At 41.3% G+C, this 23,202-nt stretch overlaps 1 protein-coding gene and 2 non-coding genes across 3 annotated transcripts in view; 2 read left to right on the plus strand and 1 right to left on the minus strand.

Moving 5' to 3' along the window:
* Positions 1 to 5,785: 5,785 nt before the first annotated feature.
* Trnai-aau (transfer RNA isoleucine (anticodon AAU)) lies at positions 5,786 to 5,859 on the minus strand. The gene has a single exon. It is a non-coding gene; the product is annotated as a tRNA-Ile (tRNA).
* Positions 5,860 to 7,602: 1,743 nt separating this feature from the next.
* Positions 7,603 to 7,676, plus strand: Trnai-aau (transfer RNA isoleucine (anticodon AAU)). Its single transcript has one exon. It is a non-coding gene; the product is annotated as a tRNA-Ile (tRNA).
* A 14,268-nt stretch (positions 7,677 to 21,944) lies between these two features.
* Positions 21,945 to 23,202, plus strand: part of LOC135499866 (transcription factor Sp9-like) — a 34,121-nt gene continuing 32,863 nt past the window's right edge. Inside the window, exon 1 of the mRNA XM_064790862.1 lies at positions 21,945 to 22,013. The gene's annotated coding sequence lies outside the window, so the exon portion shown is untranslated. The remainder of the gene's footprint in view (positions 22,014 to 23,202) is intronic.

Raw genomic sequence — 23,202 nt, forward strand, 5'->3', positions numbered from 1 at the left:
TTTTAATTTGATGGATTTAACCTCAAGCTATCGTCTGCATCTGACAGGTTGTGCAATGAATCTCGGCAAGATTTGGTCGTTTTTGGCCGGCCATTGTCTGAGAGTCTGCTTAAAGGGCCCGGGTGAACGTGGACAGGAAATGCCTTACACAACATCTAATTGTCGCCACTTTCACTTTTTATAACCGAGATATAGGGAAAACCTGCCAAGCTTCGATACACTCCGTATTGCGTCAGCTGTCAGAGATATCAGATCTAAACTTACTAATGTGATTATAATTATCATCATATCAGCATCCTCTCGACAACCTACCCACTGCAAAGTGTTTCTTTATCGACAACCTACGCTGCAGAGTATCCTTACGTGCAATGTCTTGGTATCAACGGATTACGCTGCAAAATTTCTTTTTGAACTACATTGTACATATCTACAACGCTGCATAGTTTCCTTTTGAACTATGTCTAATCTACAACCTACACTGCTGTTTTGTTTTTAACTATTTGACTATCTACAAGGCTGCAAGGTTTCCTTTTGAACTATTCATCTATCTATAATGCGCGGCATAGTTTGTTTTGAACTGTATTTTATCCACCACTTACAATGTCTTGACTTTTGAACTGTTATGATATCACCTACAGTATACGCTGTGGAGTTCCTTTTTGGATGTTCCATCGTACACGCCAGGTAACATGATCTATAGTTTAAGAGGGGACGATTCGAAATCATGCAGTTGTGTAACTGAGGAGAAGGGCAGACAGCATGCTACTATAAAGTGTTAAACAAGCGACAGTTCAGCTTTAAGCCACTAAAATATCAACCCCTTCAGCCCAACTTCGTGTGATGCCCTAAGTGCACAAACGTCAATGCTCATATAGATCATGTGTTTGACACAATACTCTTGCGCGTTTTATTATAAAGTTATTGCCTTGGGCGTTAAATTGCTAGTCTTCCTATCTTTTTCAACAAGATGCGTTTTTCTCTGATTTATTTCAAAACTCAACAAAGGCGACAGAGTGTCACGGATGGTGGCCTGGTTCTGAAATTACTGCCATAAATTGAGATGACACTTATTCAGATTGGCCGGAACTCCCAAAGGTTGGAAGGACGGGTTGCATCCTTGAAAGGTTTACTCCACCCCGTCTGTATGAGGTTTGCCAAGCTTGGGCAAAATGTTTTCGCTGGAACCTGTGAATTGTTACTCGCTACCATGTAAATGTAAGAAACTTCCAAGTTTTGGGTGGTCTGATAGGCTCAGAGGTCACGATCCAACTTCAGATTTGAACCCCGGTCTATCCATGAAACCTCAGATGAGGTGCTCAACAGCGCTACAACCTGCCGGATTTTGCCACCAACGCTCACGTAATCACAATCAACAGAGAGTGCTCTTCACATCATCTCTTCCGGTATGATTGTGTCTCTTCCTGTTTTCCTCTACTTGACCTCTGTGTCACTGAAAGTGTCAACCTTTTTAACATAATAGACTTACTCACTAGACAGCAGCTCTTTCTACAAAATTTAAAAGTTTTATCGAAAAGCAAAGTGACCGTGATCGTATCTTCTCATGATATTGTCGTAAAGGAGTTGCCCATTCCTTTGTGTTAGTTAGCTTCTCTTCTCTCGAGCCAAAGCAACCCATCTTTGAAGATAAAACAAGGGGGGCTTTCGAAAGGGCTTATTGCAGAGACGCCTCTTGAGCTAATTCTGCGTCAAAACTTTGTCATTTTGGCCCCCACAGTGGTGTTCTTCATCGGATTTTTGGCCTGATCACCACAACAGAAACTCATCAAAAACTCACCAGTACAGTATCAAAAGCACTTCTACTAAAATACCTTGAATGATGCACACCAAATAACCGTCAAAAGCTCCTCCAAATGTCCATACATCTTCACTTCCTAACCCCAAACCATCTTTCGAGCGCATCTTCCCATTTGTTACGCCTAATGACGCTTCCCTTCAAGTTGGCAAATATTTATTAACAGCCCCTATCTCTTGTCGTTACACTACCATGAATGAGCTGTAATGGCTGTAACTCACTCCTTTCTTTGTCGACAAGCAACTTGAATCATAATAGGTGGATCGTTCAGAATACTGTCCCGGGGAGCGAGCGACCTGGCCTAGTCTTCGCGACGCCACTCGCGGCCGGGCATGCTGGCAGTGTTAGCAAAAAATGTCATTCTGCAGATGGAGTCAAAGATTATGTGTCGAAAGTGTGAAAATATTAGGTGTTGGCGCGATATCGTGGTTCGAATCTGATTTCTTGGTTTGTCATTTTGATATGTGTATCATTAGGTCTGATTTCGACGTGTGGCATGCGTTTATTGTTGGTCTCGGGCCAGATTAACTGTCTTTTTAGGTTAGACTTGGCGCTGTTTTCGTGTCGCGAAAATTGGTAGTAAATGCCTTTTTCCAATTAACTTAGTATACCTGTGATACGGTTTATCATCGTTTGACCGGCTCCGAAACAGAACACTGCCTGTCGGATTAGTTTTGAAGTCATCCGACAAATTCACGACCGATCTTTGGCCAGTCACTGCAAAATATTTATGAACCAAATCGCCTCACGTCTTTCGATTGCAAACAAAATTACCGTTGATTTTCATCAGGCAAGTCATGTGCACAAGACATCAATTACGAATCAGTTAAAACAAAGAGAAAACCTCATCACTGGGGCGGATGAATTTTACAACGTTTGTCTTCCCTCATCCGCGGTTTAGCACCGTTTATTACCACCTGGCCTCATAAACATGAAAGTCTGCAACAAATCAGGCTGCAAACTTAAGAATGAAATGTATGGGAATTTTATCATCCAATGAAATTTGATTAGCCGACGGCATACGGCTTTTACGACATTGATTGCACGCATACGATATTGCTCGGCGAAGAAGCCCGAACGATTTCGTTGTATTTATGTGCTCCCTTTTACTGAGATATCGTTTTTGTCTCGTACCTTCTTTAATGACTTGGCCATTGAAAATTCAAAACAATATGTAACCCAAGATGTCCGATGACTAAACACAAAGTCCAAAGCACGATGTATCAAATTCAAATTCGAAAGATTTGAAATTTAAAACCTACGAAAACGGTAAAGTATCGTTCCGATGTTTACCGAACGTAACCCGATGTTTGCCGATTCCTTACAGAATAAACGTGAAAGGCGTGAAAGTGCTAATAGGGGGTGTTGACATTCGTGGTTGGCCAAACAGCCCCTTACACCACGAACAATGGCGGAATCTCCTCGACCAAGTAATGATATGCTCAGTCACGATCTACCGTATTCTTAACCAATGGGCCAGATCGGGTAGGAAGTCGCACTCTTTAACTAAACGACTCTCAAAATGACTTATCGTCTTGTCAATCCGGTCGAGAACTGAATAACTCAAACTGCAGGAAATGGGTGCAATTAAGAAATCCTGTGACAATAATGTTATGGAATGTTGGATCTTTTGATTACAAAAATGCCCCATTCGATTTGCTAACTTTCCTGTGAATATTATTATATGTGTCCTCAAAAACGATATCTACAGCGTATGTAGTTAGAGACCATCACCGCCAGTACTTCAGCGAACAACGCACAAAATAATCCTTTGTCCACCGGACACTCTATCCCAGGACATTTCAAACTTCTACATCGGATTCAAAACACTACACAGTGACTGATGCATATTAATCAGTACCGTAACTGCTCTGACTTACTCTCTTTATTCACTTTTTAGTCAGGATTCCTGCCCTCTGTCTCCCTCAGAGAACATGGCTCCAAAATATCGCCTCAGCTTCTTCACAGCGCTGATCAGTAGGCTAGCAGATGGGCTGGCCCATTGTTCCGGTTACCGGGCCTGGTGTCCGTGTTTTCTATCACAACATATTGCATCTGCTATATTGTGAAATGGCTAAAAAAGCCGTGTTGATCTAATGATTACTTCATTTATTCCTTTTCATAACCGCCAAGATTTTGCGACCTATGTGTAACTTTTGATATTTTCTTTTACCAGCCACGAGAGTGCAATACAATTGTTATTTTGACTGTGTTTTTTTCTAAAGAATTCATATGAAAATGCGTCGGTTTTATAAGGTTATAAGTTACCACGATACTGCTGACCAATCTGGATTAAGATCTGAACTACAATTGACATGATATGAGCCTATTCCTTAAAACCATAATCCCTCCTTAAACGATGAAAGGCTCAAGATAATGTAATCTCTATTATTTCGCATTGTCACGAAATCTGAAGAAGCTGGGTTTAGGAAACGAATTTTATAGCCTTTTTTATTATGTTGTCGTGATTTTAACTTAGATTTTGGAAAATTGTTTCGGAAAGAGACACTGTGTGATTGCCGAGAGAGAAAATAGCCAACCCTATTGTTTAAGCAATGACCAGTGGGTGATTTATGACAAGTGAGACTTTGATTACGATCGTACGACGAAATCATCCCCGTCCATCAATGTGTTTTTAACTTTATGACTGCTGAACTAAAATCATCGTTCTTTTCCGTGCACTACTACTACTGCTGTGTGACGGAGGTCAATCCTCGTCGCAACGACCACAAATATTGCTAAACAGACATGCCTCGTTTATAAGCATATTATTCACTCCTTGGTGGATCTAGCTCGGCCCCTTATTATTGGAGATCGACCGGACACTTTGCCCGAAGGACGGACTAGATAGTCTCGGTTTTATTTGCTCCAGTATTGTCCCCACACCACGGCGGCACTAATCACACGCTGTTATACGCACAAGTGTGTTTATTTTGCAAGCTTTTGACAACTCTTCCACAAACGCTACACGGCACTTCTACCCCACTCATGGCAATTTCTCGCCACTCAAGACCCGCCAACCTTTATTCTGCGAGCGACTGCTCATTCCGCAAGCCATGGGGTCCGTGAATACACTTCATCTCCTCACATCCACTCACAACGAGATTAATAAACCGTGCAGGCCCAGAAGAACCGCCGAAAGAATAAACTTTTTGTGTCTCCGCACCATAGGGGGTTCGCCTCACGACAATGTCAGGACAGAATTGAAGAAATTTCGCAACCGCGTTCAATTGGGTCTACAGCGGTTCCACGGGAGGCTTTGTCCGCCGAACTATCTTCTCTTCCCCCAGGCGTTCCGGGATGGGACTCGGGAGTAATCCCTTCTGCTTCGCAGCACTTCCACAAAGTGTCCTACCCGGCGTGTTCGAGAACGCCTGTGAAATAATGTCTACACTGTCAACATGCTTCTGGGAGGTGCGTTATGATATGGGAAAATCTCTGACTTATGCATATTATTTCATTTACGGAATCTCTTTGCAAGTTCGCTATGATAACATGATTAAGGACGCTGGAGAGTAAACCCCCTGACTTGTTCATTAGATTAGAGCTTAGGAATCCGGATTTTGCCCACCGGTTGTCGCGCTAAGAAATATTTACTAAGCCTCCCGGTGAAGTAGTCCTACATGTACCCTCTGGACAAAGTATCCTTCCCTGCTGTATAATACATGCAGTGTCGGATTAGGGTGTGCTCATACATAGGCCAATGATCTTCAATACAAAGCATGATACTCATCTTAACCTAGAATACTCTATCACTCTATCCTGCATGGGACAGTTTAAAACTCTTACATTTTGCTCTATTCGAATTTATACTTAAATAACAAACAAATTGATATAAAAAAAACACCGAGGCAACATGTTTTATCAGACACATTGAAAATTGAAAATTTGCCAAAGGTTTCAATTTAACTATTATCTTAGTCAAATTAACAGGATTCAGAAGAATCAAAACAAATGAACGTATAAAATATTTGGCCAGTACGGGGATCGAACCCGCGACATTCGCGTTATTAGCACGACGCTCTAACCAACTGAGCTAACCGGCCAGTTATATGGCACAGGGAAACAGCAGGTGGTCTTTCGGTATATAACAAAGCCCGGGGCATTTTACAACAGCTTGGGAAATCCTGCTGAAATGTCAATAAATTCTTACATTAACATTATTGGTAGTGATGTCCCATGTGGCGAAAACAGAAGCCCAGTCGGATAGTGGGTTGCCTTATCAACAATATAACCAAGGCACTGATTGCCGCCTGTATAATCGAAAATAGTCAGATATCAGGCCTATATAAATGAAACTGGCCTATTTCCCCAAAGTGGAAATCATTTGTGTGATGAAAAGCATTAGGCCCAGGCCCTATTGCAAACACAGTAAAACATGGTAGATATAGAGGTCAAACTGAACTGAAATGACTAACTTGGGACCAGAACCAGTGAGATATTTCCTGTAAACAAAGGTGTACACGAGGGGAGGTTATATCTCTTTTACATGTTGCATCGATTATAAAGCTCTGGTACTTAATTGCCTGTTTTCTTGACGATAGTGAGGTTTCGCAACCACCCGGTTGTTCAAGTAAACTCACACAATAGATAAACGTCGTCGTAGGGCCCAAGGAGGATACCGCGGTGACGTCACATCACGTGATCCCGACCCATATTAGTGATCGCTATGGCCAATCAGATTCAGTCTACTGACAGCACCAGCACTGAGCACATCTCCACGTCTCACTGTCTGGTGCGCTCCTGTACACAAAAACACCAATAGACATGAAATATTGCAATACCTAGTATGGATTCTTCCTGTGTAAAATAAAATTTACAGAGCAGATTAACTTCCACGAATAAAAAAGACGTTTGGCGTGGCCAAAGTGCGGAAATAATGTCTCCGCTAAAATACACTACGAAATACACTAGGCAATGCACTACGCAATATACAGTAGAGATGCAGTTGAGTTTGTTATTGTTTTGACTTAGAAGCCCGCCCATATCATAATATATTCATGTATTCATGAAGTATGAACTCATTTCTGTCCCATACAACTCTAAGAACAGTCAATTTCTCCTTAAATCATCACCGAAACCGCGATATCCGCGGGAAGATTTCGTTCTATTGTCCGAAAATGCATGATCTTACAGGGGCGCTAACTCGACAAATAGAGGGGATCTATGGGGATCTATGCGAGTTTTAGGTCCTACAGGTCTCGAACTTGTAAAATCTGTAAACATGCCTCCAAATCCCATTATGAAAATGAAGAGATTGCCCATATCTGGGAGACTGTTTTGAAACCATCGCTAATTTTGGAAGATCGGTGCCCGGCTATTTGGTTAAAAAAAACCTATTTTTCCCATCAAAACAGCACTTTTCATTATTCAAATGATAGCTTATTGTCTGAAGACTTATTTCATAGCAGAAAAGTACTAATAACTCTGATTTGATGCGAAAAAATCTAACTTTTTTGATGACTTGATTTTCCCTTGGCCGTGGATCGAGTTTGTTTACAATATGCAGCGCCATCTTGGAAAAGCCGTGACGTCACCGCGGTATCCTCCTTGCGTAGGGCCTAACCGGGCGGTTGCGAAACCTCACTATTAGCACAAACGAAACGGTTAGTACTTATATTTTTGCTAGTGTAGAGTGACAATACATAGGGCCTAATGACCCTGATAAGTTATTTACATGTCTCCGTATAAGCATCGCATTAAATATTTGACATGTCGTAATATCAAGTTGACCTAATAGTGATTTGGATTTGATAATTTTGACTTTTATCTTTGGCTTAGTACCAACTGGCCGGTTAGCTCAGCTGGTTAGAGCGTCGTGCTAATAACGCGAATGTCGCGGGTTCGATCCCCGTACTGGCCAATATTTTTGGCGGCAACACAAAGAACATTTTGATCCTTTTGTTGATGTTTTCCATCCTCCAAGCGCCGAGAGATTTCAGCATATTATTCTGATGCAATGGCGGCCAACTCAAGCAGTGAGAGTAGGACCATCTCACCACACCGCTCATACCAGTATACCAGCAGTGTACGATCAATGTTCGAGAAGAAAAACGTGTCGGTTTCACAAACCCTGCCAGGAAACGGCGAATCTTCGGATTTGTTTCATCAATCCTCGAATTAATTGAGAGTGACTTAATTTTCTATCGGGCAAACCTCTATCGAACCACACTGAATTGAGATGGCACCGCATCAGCGATATTAGCTTCGTGGTTTGAATGAAAATGTATCTCTTATTAGAGAAAATTTCCCTGTTACGAAGGGAATTTCGTGAGACAAGCACAGTGACGCTGGTATCAATTCCTATTACAAAACACCTATCTTTTAAGCACTCTCTACCAACTGCTTAAGGCGCATTTTCTACCAAGCAAAAAGGTTGTGGTTGTCTCATCGAAATCTGGTCAGAACTAAGCTGATGGGCATAATCCATTAAAAAAAGAAACATTTTAACCGAGGTATTTTAGAATGTAGAACATTGTCAAACAGCGACTGTGAAATTAGATGATTATTGACCGAAATTACGCATTTTCGATGTCGTAATGTGTCTTGCTCACGGAATGGCCTTGACCTCGAGATAGGAACGAGGCCAAATCTTGCTCGTCCATCCTCACGGAGCAGTGGCAGGTAAACACGGGAAGCTCCCATCCAGCGTTTTGATACAGGGTCCCATTGTTTATTCCATTTTCTAGAAAATCTATATACGCGACAGAACTGTTACCAAGTCCCCCATCACTGGTCACAGCCGAGCACGCTAATTAATAAAACGACCGGAACTGATCCTCCACCTTCGTTACGACAGTGTGTGATTAACCTCACGATCGTGATGATACTGAACTAATGTTTTATGTCAGGTTGCACCAGATCAGATGGACTTTCTTCGCGCACTCCAGTCTGCTGTATAATTTATAGACAATTAACTCAAATTTGTTAGGTTAATTGGCGGACATGATTTTCTGTCGTTAGTAACTTACAATGCGGTGACGGGTCCTGAAGATGAGCTTATGGTCAAAGCCTGGGCACCATGCCACGGTCATTATGGTCTGACTTTAAAATGATGTGACATTGTTTGCTGACAGTCAGATTTTTTGTTTGGCCCCAATGATGGATATCTGACCTAATCGCCGGCAGGTTAGCTCAGATGGTTAGAGCGTCGTGCTAATAACGCGAATGTCGCGGATTCGAGCCCCGTATTGCCCAAATATTTTATCCGTTCATTTGTTTTAATTCTGCTCCGTCTTATCAAAAGCCAACATCCTGTTAAGTTCAAGTCCTCATTACAACCAAAATTCTGTTTTCGAAAGCTATCATTGACAAGCCTCTAAGAAATATGGGTATATATCGCAAGATTGCCAAAGGGATTTCTTTTTTATGTATTTCCTCAGGAAAAAAACGTATTTTATGTTTGATGATAAAAATTCATTTAGTCGATAATCAACTGCTTTCTTTTGTTACTTTTCATTGTTATAGGAAACCGTCCATAGATTAATTGTTACAATTAAATTCATTACTTGATATTGAAAAATAAAATTCAACCAAAAAATCTTTAGGCTATTCTACAAAATATGATAAAAACTTTGAAGACATGTGATGAAGTTATTCCCGTTCAAGAATGGGCGAGGTAACGCACTTTGAAATGAATAGCGTATATCTGTCACGCGATTTGTAAAAAATGCGATGAATAGACAAAATGCTGAATATGACATTTTATGATGACCTGTTAGCAGAACCAGTCATTAAGCATCTAAAGAGGTATATAATCGATGGTGTAAAGTATTGATTAACGTGTAAGTCAAAGACATAAACAAACCCGTTTTGAAAAATCAGAAACTTACAAAATCCAGAAATGAGGTAAAACGGATCTTTCCTGACAAGAGTACTTGTTCCATCAAAGATTTTAAAATGTTTTGTAGAATCAGAATGAATATACATTTTCACAATGAAACAATCAGGCAAACCTCACTTGTAAATCTATAGAATTCAAATTTTATTTTTTTCTACTTACTTAAAAGTACAGAGGAGAAAAAATACGTACAACAATAGACAAAGATGGCCGAGACAGACATTACAACAAGTTTGACAGCTAAACATAATGCATCAGACTCTTAAAACCACTTTTCTCCGACGAGGACTACCTTTACGGCGTGCATATTTGTATTAGCTATAAAATCAGCTGAAAAACCATTATCTCAAGAACGTACTTGCCTCTGGCCTAAACATCGATTACGATAAACAAGATCAAATTCCAGCAAAGTTATCATCCTAATTTAGAAATAATAAATACTCTTACAACGATTTTCAAATGAGCTACTGTTAATACAAATCATTACGCCAACAAACAACAGTTTGTTCGCTCGCAGCGAAACTACGATCCGCGATGGTTTTACTTGGCAAAAGAAACCGAAGTTAGACAAATTGACTGCCATCGGCAAAGGGAAGAACGAAATGATGTAAATTTGATATTGTCTTTGAAGAAAATTCTGACGTATTGAAACATCATGGCTGCCGGCTGTTCTCTCCGGTATGCACACTCCACGTCGATGCACGTTTAAAAGCACTTTCATATGTCAGTTCAGTCAAAATTTGTGACGATTTGGCATGGTTTAATCAACATGCACAATCAAAGGGTGTCTTGGCTACCTTATCAGAGTTACTGTTGCTTTGCCAAATCTACAAGTGCCAGCATGAGATAATCCGCCGCTAAACTTTTCCTCTTAGTGGGTATACGCCCAGCAAAGTTGCAAAAAAGTTAAAACGGTGTTATTTGAATCGCTGTAGGGTATGATAGACTGATACGTGAATTATAAATAGTATTTCTATCGACATTAACCACAGAATCCAATTATTGCAAGTATCGACCGGTGGTATACAAAGTGGGTGTTGGCTCCAGGAATGTTTAAGTATTTGTTGGTAGTCCCTGCCATTTGCTGCTAGAATATCTTATGTTATGTTAGAAGAACAACATCCTTGTGACTGAATGATCATGATTGCTTATGGCAAACAGAGATCCAATTAAATATACTCGTAAAACTGAAGTGAAGATTGTCGTCTTACAAGACATATCACTTGCCTGTCTCCCTCCCCTTACCACCCTCTCTCGCCCCATTTCCCTCACCCACCCTCCCCAAGAGATGCCCCCTCCCCAGCCGCCATGCCCATCCAGAATTTATATCCACCCAAACTGTAATCAGCTGCATGGAAACAATCTCGGTCGCCATAGCGCGCGTGCACAATCACGGTGATTAGACTCCTCATTACCCCGGGTTGCAATCAACACAAATACCCACCAATTGTGCCTGCAATCAAGGAGACACTAAATTAATGCATTTCATCTTAAGACCTATCTCAGTCGCAGTAAATGTTGGTTTTCCGATAGATTTTTCTCGAAGCGCCGTGATCACGGGAGGACGTCTAATCTCAAGCGTAATGGCCGCCTTGATTAAAGCCCTCTCGTCCTGATGCGGAAAGATCGACAATTTCTCGAGCAATCAGCCGATGAACTGGCTCCAAATTGCCCTAAATTTCTCCATAATGATGCCATTTTCTCGTTCTGTTTGCTCTGTCATCAGGCAGCGATTTGCCGTGGCGTGTTCAGGGAATACTACGCTAAGAAACCGCTGACCAACGCACGCATACCCGCAATCAAACGTCGGCGGAAATCTACGAAGATTAACCTGGGCTATTAGATTGATTTTTTCACTTAGATTTTTGGATTGAACGCATTATAAGATTTTGTGACTTGATACTTAAATCCAGTGATGTATGTGTTCTACAAAGAAAGGCATAACTCTATTTGATAAATGCGTTTTGTTGGTGTGTGGACTGTAGCTTTTCCGTAATGTGAGTTTCAACCTACATGTATTTAACGCAATTTAGTCCGTCGGAATCGCAGGTCACAATCACAACATGCTGTATCCCGCTTGAAGTAGTGATGATAACAATCGTGGCAGTTTTTATATCGCGCTGTCTCACTGCGGACCAAGGCCAGTTCCAAAAGCGCTTCACAACAACAAGGGTTTGTCACTGTAGGTCTCCACAGAGACACTCTGCGGTATCAGTGTCGGTTCAAAGGGCGCAAGGGTGACCAAAGGGTCCCAAGACCCTTCGATTAAGGTTCGGACGCCTCAACCACAAGGCCTACGCACTCAACGCAATAACCACCCCCCCCCCCACCCCCGTCATCATAAATCGCCAAACCACCCACCCATTGACAGATGGAATCAATCTGCTTACAACCTTACAAACGGAGCCAAATCTGATAATTCCATTACAGACCCTTTGAACCCTAACCTTGAAGACCCAGCCCCTAATTGCCTCAAATCGTGGGAGACTCCGTCAATTTACAACCGGAGACCCCCAAACAAATAACAAACCATAAACAACCATGATGCTTTCTTCTGCAATTTTCTAATAGGGCGATTTCCTTGCGATTCTCCACCGATTAGAACTCTGGGCGTTCCAGGGTTGGTCAAGGAGGGGCCAGACCTTTACGGCCAAAGAATCGAAAGGCAAAACCATGTCATTAGGTGGATTTCTGTAACACAGGGAGCAGTGATTTGGAAACCCTAATAGACCTAGGGAACATATGCCATGAGACGAGATGAGTTTGGGATGTGATATGTTTTGAAAGGTGTATCATTAACCTTCTTTCTCATGACATTTGACAAGAAGTATAATGATTTACCCATCGTGGCATGAATCCCTTTTATTTGGTTTTCATATTAGAGTTCTTCAGACAGAGGTCAAGGTCAAATTTGTTTAATCAATTGATGTTTCACTATCTTGTGTTCGGAATTTATGTGTTAAGGAATGGCGGTATTCGCGGGAATTTGCAGAATAGATCGAGTGTGCAAGGGTACTCCTGATCAAAAGAGCAAGCACTGACTTCGGCTGTTGCTGATACTGTTAAAAGCGAATCGACCATCAGCTCGAATTCAGTTAGTGCGAACAAGATGATTTGGTTTCGGATCAATTCCTACGGATTGGTACTTTACCACCTGGTTTCTACTTCTTCTCACAGATAATCTACGAATTACTAGAGAGCGAACGATCGCAAACTTATTTAGAGAATCCCATTGTATACATAGCACGTAGTCACAATGCCAAATTATGGATGCTCAAAAGCTAGAAAAAGCAACAAGTTGTTGAGCATTTCCAACTCTCAAGTGAACGTTTTTGAAATTTTCTTTCTTCACAGTCCAGTTTTACACTCATTAACTTCCTTACTTCCTTTTTTACTGCAACGTAGTAATCTAGGCCGCCATCACTGCGATCATCTTACGATTTGTCGCCAATAATCTACACTATATAACATATTTTCCCTCATCCCTCATCAGAAGCTAACATACTCATGCCCACATGTTACGATTCACACTTTTACAGCCATGACTTCTACCCTTGAGTCTGCTACCTCAACAGACGACCTTCAGAAACGTCTGCTCCCCGTTATTCTTCAGTTCATCCTATTTCAACTGTGCAGACGTCCTGATCATGGAAACCATACATTACTTGGACAGTAATTACAACTCTATTTCAACAAATGTCAAACCAGCAGAAGTTTTCAAATTGAATGATATTCTCACCTAGGGATTTTCCCGATGCTTTTTCACCCGATTTTAGGCAGACAAAACTTATCGCCCTGGGCCTGGATCGTGGGTTGCTGTCAACAGAGACACGGCACGGATATTGGCCCTTAACGTTAAATACCCTTTATCATTCTGAAACACTGAGGTGTCGATTCTAGCACCGAGGATAAAGACCCAGAATCTAGAAAATGGCTGTAGCTCCAGGTTGTGACCTTCGCATCAACCACTTTCAATCAAAGGTACTCTACAGACCAATTATGGTCTTTAGGCCCGGTGGCGGCTTTGTTCATCCTGGCAGTTTCACACCTTGGATTATTGTGGAAAACATAGAAAATGACAGTAAATATGTAAGCTCACTGACCTGGAAGTAAATGTGTTGACGTTTTGGTAGTTTGGAGATGGCTAAAGATTTTGACATCAGCCCACACTTCTGAATTTGGATAAAAATCTGATTAAAATACTGTGTTTAGTGACCTGGAAAGCGCGAAGGGTGTCGCCCGGTTCGACAGAAGTGCAGTCCCAGAAATTTTGAAATGTAACTTAACCTTGATACTTAACTATCGGCTAAATTTATATTGATTTAAATTGCATAAGTTAAATTCACACTCGAATCAAAATTGTTGTTTTGTTTTTTGTCACTTGTTTGGGAAGTTACTTTGAACCCACAAGAAAGAAGTCGCCTAAATCTGAACCTGGGCAGAGGATCAACCGGCATAATTCATTGCCAGCCCTTTAATGAAGGAATATGATACATCTGGCATGTCTCTGAACCAAATAAGCCTAGTCAAGACTGCTCTATTAGATTAAATACATGTTGTTATACATACTAATCCTGATTTCATCATAAGACGAACTATCCACTATAGGAAATAGCCTAGTCTATATTTGATGACATTGGACCATTTCCATAGCTTTCTTGATATCCCATTTATTACCAGCTAACTATCCTTAAAAAGGATGCTGAAAAACTGGGAACCTGCCAAAACATTCAGTCCTATCGCTGCTCTTGATCACCGCATCCACTGAACTCAGCCCCAGGACAACTCAACCAGTTCATAACCTTACTTCTCCATGACCAAACACCGTATCAAACACCATCAAAAACGGGTGGACCGCGTACTTGAAATTTAGTAAACATGTCAAAACCCCCGCCAACCCGCTGTGTCACAGTGAAATCTCCTTGGGTGACATATCTCAGATAATAACACATCTTTTTTGACGCCACTTCAAAATTAATATTGGCAACAAAAGACCTGTGAACTCCGTTTATCTAATGGCGATGCTGTGTTGGCGGCTGTCAATGATCGATTCACGCCACTGGAACCATGGCAAATGTACCCGCATGTCCCATGTGCATTCGTTAATTGCGAATTCGAATAAGACCGATTCCTTAGAAGCCGGAGCATCTCATCTCCACCGGCCCCGGGGCGAAAGTTCGACACTGCCATTCACTTTGTCCCGTTTCTCTCTACGGACGTAGATATTGTACATGTACAGTTACTTACACAGATTCTTAATGCGACTGGAAACAGCAAAGGTAGGTAATGTCAGCCAAAATATGCCTGGTTTAATCACTATATGTTAAAATTTGAAAATAGGACACTTCTGTGATTCATTTTCGCTGCCAAGTCATACTTGTGTCAACAAGTCCATATCTGACTTGCCGGCCTACCGACGCTGAATATCAATCCTTAACTATCTTCCTTTTAAGGACGGATAACACGCACACCGACGGTAGATCGGCATGGTATCTGATGTACATGTACATGTAGGGTGTTGCCATGTAACTCTTCATTTTGACTTCAAAACATCGAAAGTAGGTCGAAATACGCGTAAGGACAACTTACAATGTCTTATTAATGTGATTCTCTGGGTTGCAATGTTAATCTCTGTGTTTTTCATGTCAAGCTTTTGCACGATTCTTTGCAAAACAGCTTGCTCGAATACTCAATAAGGTGGCTGACGCATGAAACAAGTCTCTAATTGATTAATATTGACCTGGGTAAACCAACTCTATCATCACCATCGATGTCAATCAAGAGATTCGCCTTAACCAGTGATTTATACGCAACCGGAATTTATACAAAACAGATTGAACCAGATTTATGTCGTTTAGGGGTTTATTGGGCTGTTATATAGGGCATCTCTCTCAAGACATACTTATGCGACCTTATATTATCCGCTCCAAAGTGCTTGGGTCGTTCTAAAAGACTAAAATCAGGCAACAGCCAGCAAAAGGAGGTAAAAAAGTGGATAGGTGCCGATTAGAGTTCTAAAAACCACCTATTATCAGAATTTGGTACCTATGGCGCTAGATAAGATGCTGCAGCATTGCTTCCTCATTTTTAGTCTTTGTTAATTTTTGATAGCAGTTAATCAAGTTGTTTTAGTAGCGGTGCAGCGGCAGCAAGATCTTATACCGAAATAAAATTTGCTTTCTCGGAATTAAAGAGGTAAACTTTAAACGTTTAAACGTTATTACAAGATATTACGGGCGGAAAATATTACGTAATTCTTGCGGAATTCTTGCAATATTGTGAGGAAATGTCCGTGCATTGATCGTATCTTTGTTGAATGCGGGATTTTTCAAATTGCCACTGACCAATGGCCTGTAATAGAATTTAATGAGTCTAATTTGCGCTAAATGGGGATGCGCTGGCCACAGTAATGACTCTGTCCCCTTGGGGTGTGCGGATGGAACTGACTATTACAGTGCATCGCTACCCATAGTCTCGGGGAAGACGGCGGTGTCCGGTGTCTGTGGATGTCTGTGCCCGTATGGTGAGAGCGAGACCGTGTGTGTGCAGTGCTATACCGTCATACATGTCTTATGCGTTAACGTTCTTGAGAAATTGTTTTATGTTAGCTTCGCAAGACATCATTAAAACTTAGGTAAGACGGTTCATCTCGCTCCTCCTCGACCTTACGCAGAATGAGACCGACCTTCAAAGATGTTGCCCTGCACGGCCGATTGGCTGTTTTTATCTGTCTATTTTTTGTGTTATATAAGATTATTTGGGAATCTTATCATTCAATAAGAGTACGGCTACATTTTACACGTAACACATTTTATTTTTATCATTGTCCTAATAGCGTGACAAAAACAAAATATCTGTCATAGTACAGCGCACCACTGAACTCGGCTGCGATCTCATGAAAAAAGAAGGAGCGCTTCGACAGACATTCCCTGGATACCCGAGCGTGAGGGACCCGCCTTAATTTACGGCAACCAATTAGTGAACGAGCAGTGATCAAACCGTCCAGATTCCCCCGTGTTCTGAGGCAGAAAACATGCCCACGGATAATGACAAAAACTCACAGGGTTTTTGTTAAAAATCCCTAAATCCGCCGAATTTAGCATGAGGCATCTTGAGCCGCTGTGCGAGTCGAAACGCGCAGGGCTCCGCGGTGCGCCTCTTTGACTTACAGGCATTTCTAATCGAGTACGGCTGAAGACTCTTCAAGCTAATAAACCGGTCCTTAACTAACCTGACTTCGTGTTCAACTTGTTCAAAAGGCCTAATTTTGCCTCCTAGAGCTCTACAGCCTATTAGCGAACAAAAATACACCTCTGAGGTGCGCGGACAAATGCTGCAGCAGCGGTTTTGTTGTTCTCGCAGCACGGGTTCGTCCCTCCAGTCCCTTCGACGCTTCGGAGCTCCAAACGCCGGGGGAAGGTTGAACCTTATTGTCCCCGTGCAGTACCCAGAAGGATGAAGAAGTCCTAGCCACACCCGCCTTTATCTAAATGCAAACTCCAACTTAGCGAAGGAGACCATATACTGGACCAGACATGCCAGAGTTAGTTGCAGGATGTACAACCTGGTAGTGCATTGTCTCAACTGGGCGTGAGGTAATTCCTCAAAGACGTGGTTTATTTTTGTTCATTGTTTAAGCACGGCTAGCGTGCGCTAAATCTGTAGGCGGGGTGTATTATCATGGGTTACTTGCCATGATGATCGCGAGTTCGGCCCCCTTTGAAGGCACGTGAAGATAATGTAACATGGACACAAAGAATGTCCTCTTTCACGTGATAGGGCGATTTGATTAAGTCGTAAAATCTGGCGTCTCAATTAAAATTTTGAAGTTTGATATTATGATGAATATGAAAATGACGAAACACTGCACACTTCCTTATTTGTATGTGATACGCAAGGCCAGGTAAAATTGAAAAAACCGCTTCTGGTCCCACCACCCCCGACTTTGGCTGCCGTTTCAATTCTCGATCATTTTGCCACCAGTTCTTTACGTTTCACATCAGACAACATTATACGTGCAAAACACCAAACCACATTAGTTCAAATTCGGGAAAAATTTCACAATGGGTCTACCGCAGGCAGAATTGTCATTATATATTCCAATTTTACAGGTTAAACAGGTTTCAAACGGACATTTTTAGGGCGTTCCCGCGCCGATTCCCACAAGTTTTACTAATCATACAAAATGGCTTATAACCCTTCCCTTTATGATTGGTCGAAACCGCCAACCGATTCTAATAATATACAAAATGGACTCTTTCAAACCGCACAACATAATGCAAACGAGACAACAAAAAATATAAAACGGTAAACTATTCATAAATTTCGAATAATGCTGTTCCATTAACTCATATAAACCCCATGCCAATTGCCTTTCAATGTGGAGCGTACTTGGACAAAAAGACAACGTGGTTTGTGTTGGCAGACAGGCAAATGTTAAAAGTGTCCGTCATTGATTTTTTTTCAGCGTCGATACGATATGATTGTGACTTTTCAAAGGTGTCGACTTGGACAATGTGCGCTAATTGCGATCAAACTGTGCTGGACAGTTAGCATAGCAACTTCTGAAATGTGCGAATGGGATGAAAAAGTCCGGGAAAGGTTATGTATGATTGGTCGAAGCAGGCGAGTGATAATTGAAATTTGTATTGTTCATGCAGCCGACATATGGCGGCATTTCCGCGAGGTTTCTGAGTGATGGACAACAGCAATGAAGCCGATTGCATAGCTACACACATCATCATACACTCACAGCTCTATAGAGATCATAAGGTACTATAGTTATGACTAAATCAAAAGAAATCCTGTACACGTAGTTTTGACACCAAGGAAAACTCTTTATAACATTGCGTGAGACTAGTTTCCAATGCTTGCCACTTCACGTTTACTCATTGGTATCTTTGCTTACCAAAAGTTAGCATCGAAAATCCTTTCTGATTTTTTCCTGTCGTTTGATGATGATTTGAAGTGATGTTAAGTATTTCCCTTTAAATAGCCTTTAGGATAGAAAAACCCTCTAATGGAGCGTTTGCAAATCTAACAAGAAAATTGCTACTGAACCTAAATGAGAAAAGAGGCCCTTTTTGTAGCTAATTATGCCTTAGTAAGGAAAATAGCTTATTACGGGGCGGGTTATCGGTCGCGTTAAGGTGTCGCCTTTAAAAGGACGATTTTGATTATTGGTGAAACAGTCTTAGTACCCTTCTTAGCTCCTTAATGGTGCCGATGACATGGTGTAATTGTCCACCACAAACATACTTCATGGCCATTTCACGCCTTCAGGGAGCAAGCCAATCAAACCTCCGACCCCTGCAGAGTTACAGCCGATACGAACGAAAACTCTAATTTTGTAATTTTCTTCATTCAAAAGGTAATGATTTGGAACAGACTAGGGCCTACTTCAATTTGCGTCAATGTCTAAATAGTATTTTCTAGTTTGTTCCCACTGGGCTTTGACTGGTGTAACCCTTGTATTAACACCATACCGGGTGGTTTAGCTTGTAATTTTAACGCCTAAGGATAGCCTTTAAGAGGCCCTTGAACCACTTCATGTTTAGAGCAAAGGCTAAGAATATGCCGCCCCTATTTGCTCCGTATGAGGAGAAACTAAATTATACTGTCTTCACAAACAGTTCACAATGTGATCGATCGACTTCAGAAACTTTCGTTGGCAGCCGGAATGTTATCGGTGAGGGTCCACTACTGAAAAAAGATAGATTAAAATAATATAAAACTTTAGAAACTTTCAGTGGCAAACGCGAAAAACGTATGCTCAGTTCACTTTACAGCTTGTATCAAAGGCCCAAAAAGTTATTTTTAATGACATTTGATATTTTAGTTGTTTGAACAAAATCGGGTAAACGAATTAAGAAGATTATATATAGAAACGGACACAACAGAGAAAGTTTTGCTTGCTCTCTTGTATTGGTAGGGTGTAATTTGGGTTCGAATAATCCCATGCATCTGGTCATCGTTGGTGCAACTGTCTGTACCATTGGTCATTTCCCTTAGTAACACAATTTCAAGGAAAAAAGTGTTAATTTAAAAAGATGCTTAGCAGTTTATAACAACGCAGTAGCCTCACTTGTAAAATACTTCACTCGGAATGTGGTGAAAAAGTGCAGGCCTGCCATTCTTATGAAAAGGGTCGTTATTGGTAAAGATAGTCTACAGACAAGGGTAACCAACTCTAACAGGTGATCCGCGTATTAAAGACACTGCAAAATCAAATTGGCCATGATCAAATCCTAACCGCTGCTGAATAAACGAAGCGTATCACGTGATGCACATTGATGCAATACGCAAGTTTCGATGACGTAACAAAGATGTCCGACATACTTCAAAATGAATGTGCCTTTTCTTGAAAGCATTTATTCAATTATCGCATTATTTCTGGACATGTGATTCGCATGGTTGAGTTAGGGTTGGCCCGAACGGTCCCTCCACACATACCAACTCTATCAAGTTGTCATACTTGGAGTCGTAGTGTTTTCAAATCTAATAGGATACTTCCAACCCAGTTGTTCGAAGCCATGCCTGATTAACTGCTCACTTTGATAGATTTTGCACATACAATCATTCAATTTCACGAGTGCAATAGACAGGAATTTGCGACCTGAATTTCGATAACACTTCACTTGTTGAAAAAATGTTGATTGTGTATGTTTAAAGAAGGAGATATTAGCTAGCTTGACGGTATGGCTACTAATATCTCAAGCAGAAATGGAAACAAACACAGAACTTTTGGATGTTTTGCGTTTGTTGCCGTTCCGTTTTTTATAAGAAGCCGTTGTTGCTGTTGTCGTTCCTTGTATCCGCCCATGCAGAAGCAATAGGCAGATGAAGTTAGAACCTGTTCTTGCAGAGTTTTATTTTATTAAATCCTCTTTCATATCTTGCTGACCCGCTGGTAATCTGGTGAGAATGTCACTTTTTAATGTGCCAAAACATGGCCTGTTAGTGTAACCGTTGATTGAAAGCCTATCCAAAATTATTTTCTAAACACGTGATTTCTTGAATAACATCGTAATTTTGATTTACAGTCCACATAATTCGACCTTTTACATGTTGTACATACAGTATGTATTGTCCTATCACTGAAAAGACACGATAGGATTGCAAATTGTGTCATACTTATCATCAAAATACTATATCTCACAAACCGAAAACTCGAAAACAAAGCAGTTCGGGTTGACAGTAGTGGCCACTGATATGTCTTAGTGTCACTTAAAATAAGATCTAGTTAAAGTTTGAGCCAATCTGTATAACTGACCAACAATTGCCTAAATGACAAAACGGCGGAAATCGCTGAATAACTTGGAAATAACATCAGACAATTTATGCCCTTTCTTCGTCGACACCTCTTGACTGCCTCATCCTTTCAGGGACACATATCAGCGTAATTAATCTGGATATAGTATCGAGTGAACAGAGGTAATTTGGGCTTCAAATCCGCTCATCCTGCCATTGAGAAGTGCCATCTTCCGAGGGAATCCTTTCAAGGATCGCGCCATTGTGAAAACAGTTTACGCCGAGGAAGTAGCGCGTCGAGATTGAATGGGATAAAGATCTGAAGATGGGTTGACATGTTTATTGAATAGCGCGACCGCGGTCGAATAATGCCTCCTATCCTGTTCGCCATGTATCTTAACATGCTGCAAATATTATTCATTATACTTGGAAAAGATTACACATGGCGTGTCGGCGCGGAATTTGACGCTACCAGGCGTGACGGCCATGAGATAAGGCAGAAAACGTGTACCCTGATCGTGTAAATTCGCTTCTAACACGATTTAATCTTAGCATCATCCGAAAAGGCGTAAACTGCTGCATTACCTAACTTTCCGGATGCTGCATTCAAGGCTGAAACGACGATTTGAGATGCTGAAGGAGAGTGCCCAGACGATAGGGTTGGTATAAAACGCAACTCGGGACACGAAGGCGGAACGATATTTACCCTAGTCATTTCAAATTGATGATAAGAAACCTCCTAAGCGCACGGGTCGGTAATTTCCAGCGCAAATTATGACATTTTCTCCTTCTGTTTGCCTCCCCTTCGCCCCACAGATAAGCGTACTCCCCGTTTGTTCATTGACTGATGGTTTCCCTTGAAAGGAGAGTCGTTTGGGATGTCAATCACGTGATAATGACACAGCGGGATTGGCTCGCGTCACACAGGGGCGGAACCATCAAAGCTTTACGTCGTACAATCACACGGACGTGAAGGCGGTGCCAGATTGCTTTTAATGTAAGAAAGAATTGAATGGCCATCAGTACAGCATTCTACGGTGACTAACACTAATATCAGGCAAAATTCTGGATTCGAATATTCATTCTGGGATGGCTACAACTATACTAGGGGTGAGTAGACTTTCACTATCGTTGACCCCCTTCGTCTCAAACTTCGGAGACAGGATTACAGCACCGTGTCAACAACACTAAATCCTCTTAATCTCTTAAAACAACATCGTGATCTACAGTGAGTACCTTAACTGAAAAGTTGCTTATCTTCCCGCGTATTGTCAACATTAGACATAGCCTTCGTAGATTTCTTGGTCTCACACCAATACTGTCATCAGAACGATATCAACATTATCTCACCAAAGTTTCCCCTCACTTTTGGAAGTCATATCCTAAATGTCATAACGTAGCGTATATTGCCCGAGTGGCACTCAACCATGATATGGCGACAGTGTACCTGCATGGCGCGACAACTTTCACGACCTGGGTCGACTTTTGCGTGTTGAGCTCACACCTCGCACTAGATCACTTGGCCTGATAACGCGCCCCGGCAGCGTTCACCATTTATGGCTATACGATAGTAATGAAACGTAGTCACTAATATTATGATCAAAATATCAGGTGTAATACCCATGTTGTTTGTTTCCCCGGTCGTAAACTGGCAATTTGTTGCATCGCTTTCTCTCTCATCTGAATCTCAAACCGCTATTCTGGAACAAGGGTCCCACAGACAATGGCAAACTTTAGCCAGAAGCTAAGTTAGTATTATATCGATTTTATAGTGTCATCTTTAATTTTGGACTGTCATCACTTTGATGAGAAAGCGCCTGAGAAAATGCGAAGATTCAAAGCTGTTTTGCGCTGAACGTACTTGATGGGGCGGACATTGACGCAGGTGTTGGCTTCATCTACATGTAGTGTCAAATTCTAAAAGATTACGGAACCTGAAAAAAAGGATGTGATTTTCAATATTTTTTTGGACGGATTCAAATCACAATACAATTCGATAGCATATACAAAAATACCAGGTTTTAATCCTCCTATTGAGCATACGTATCGTACCATCGTTACCAAATTGGTGATCATTATACTACATGTATGTACATGTATTTAATTAATAAGCCTAATATGTAATGTAATTTTTATAGAGACTGGTGGTAAGCTGACCAAGCTGACATCCATATTGTCATGTTTACTTCCATATCGTAATCAACTTACACAAGGAAGAGGAAAGGATATGTTCATGATGATTATTTGAATCGTTCGCAACACATAAATTTCAGATAAAGCACGTCTTCACGTGTATTTC

The sequence above is a fragment of the Lineus longissimus genome, chromosome 15, assembly GCF_910592395.1.
Source record: "Lineus longissimus chromosome 15, tnLinLong1.2, whole genome shotgun sequence".
NCBI lineage: Eukaryota > Metazoa > Nemertea > Pilidiophora > Heteronemertea > Lineidae > Lineus > Lineus longissimus.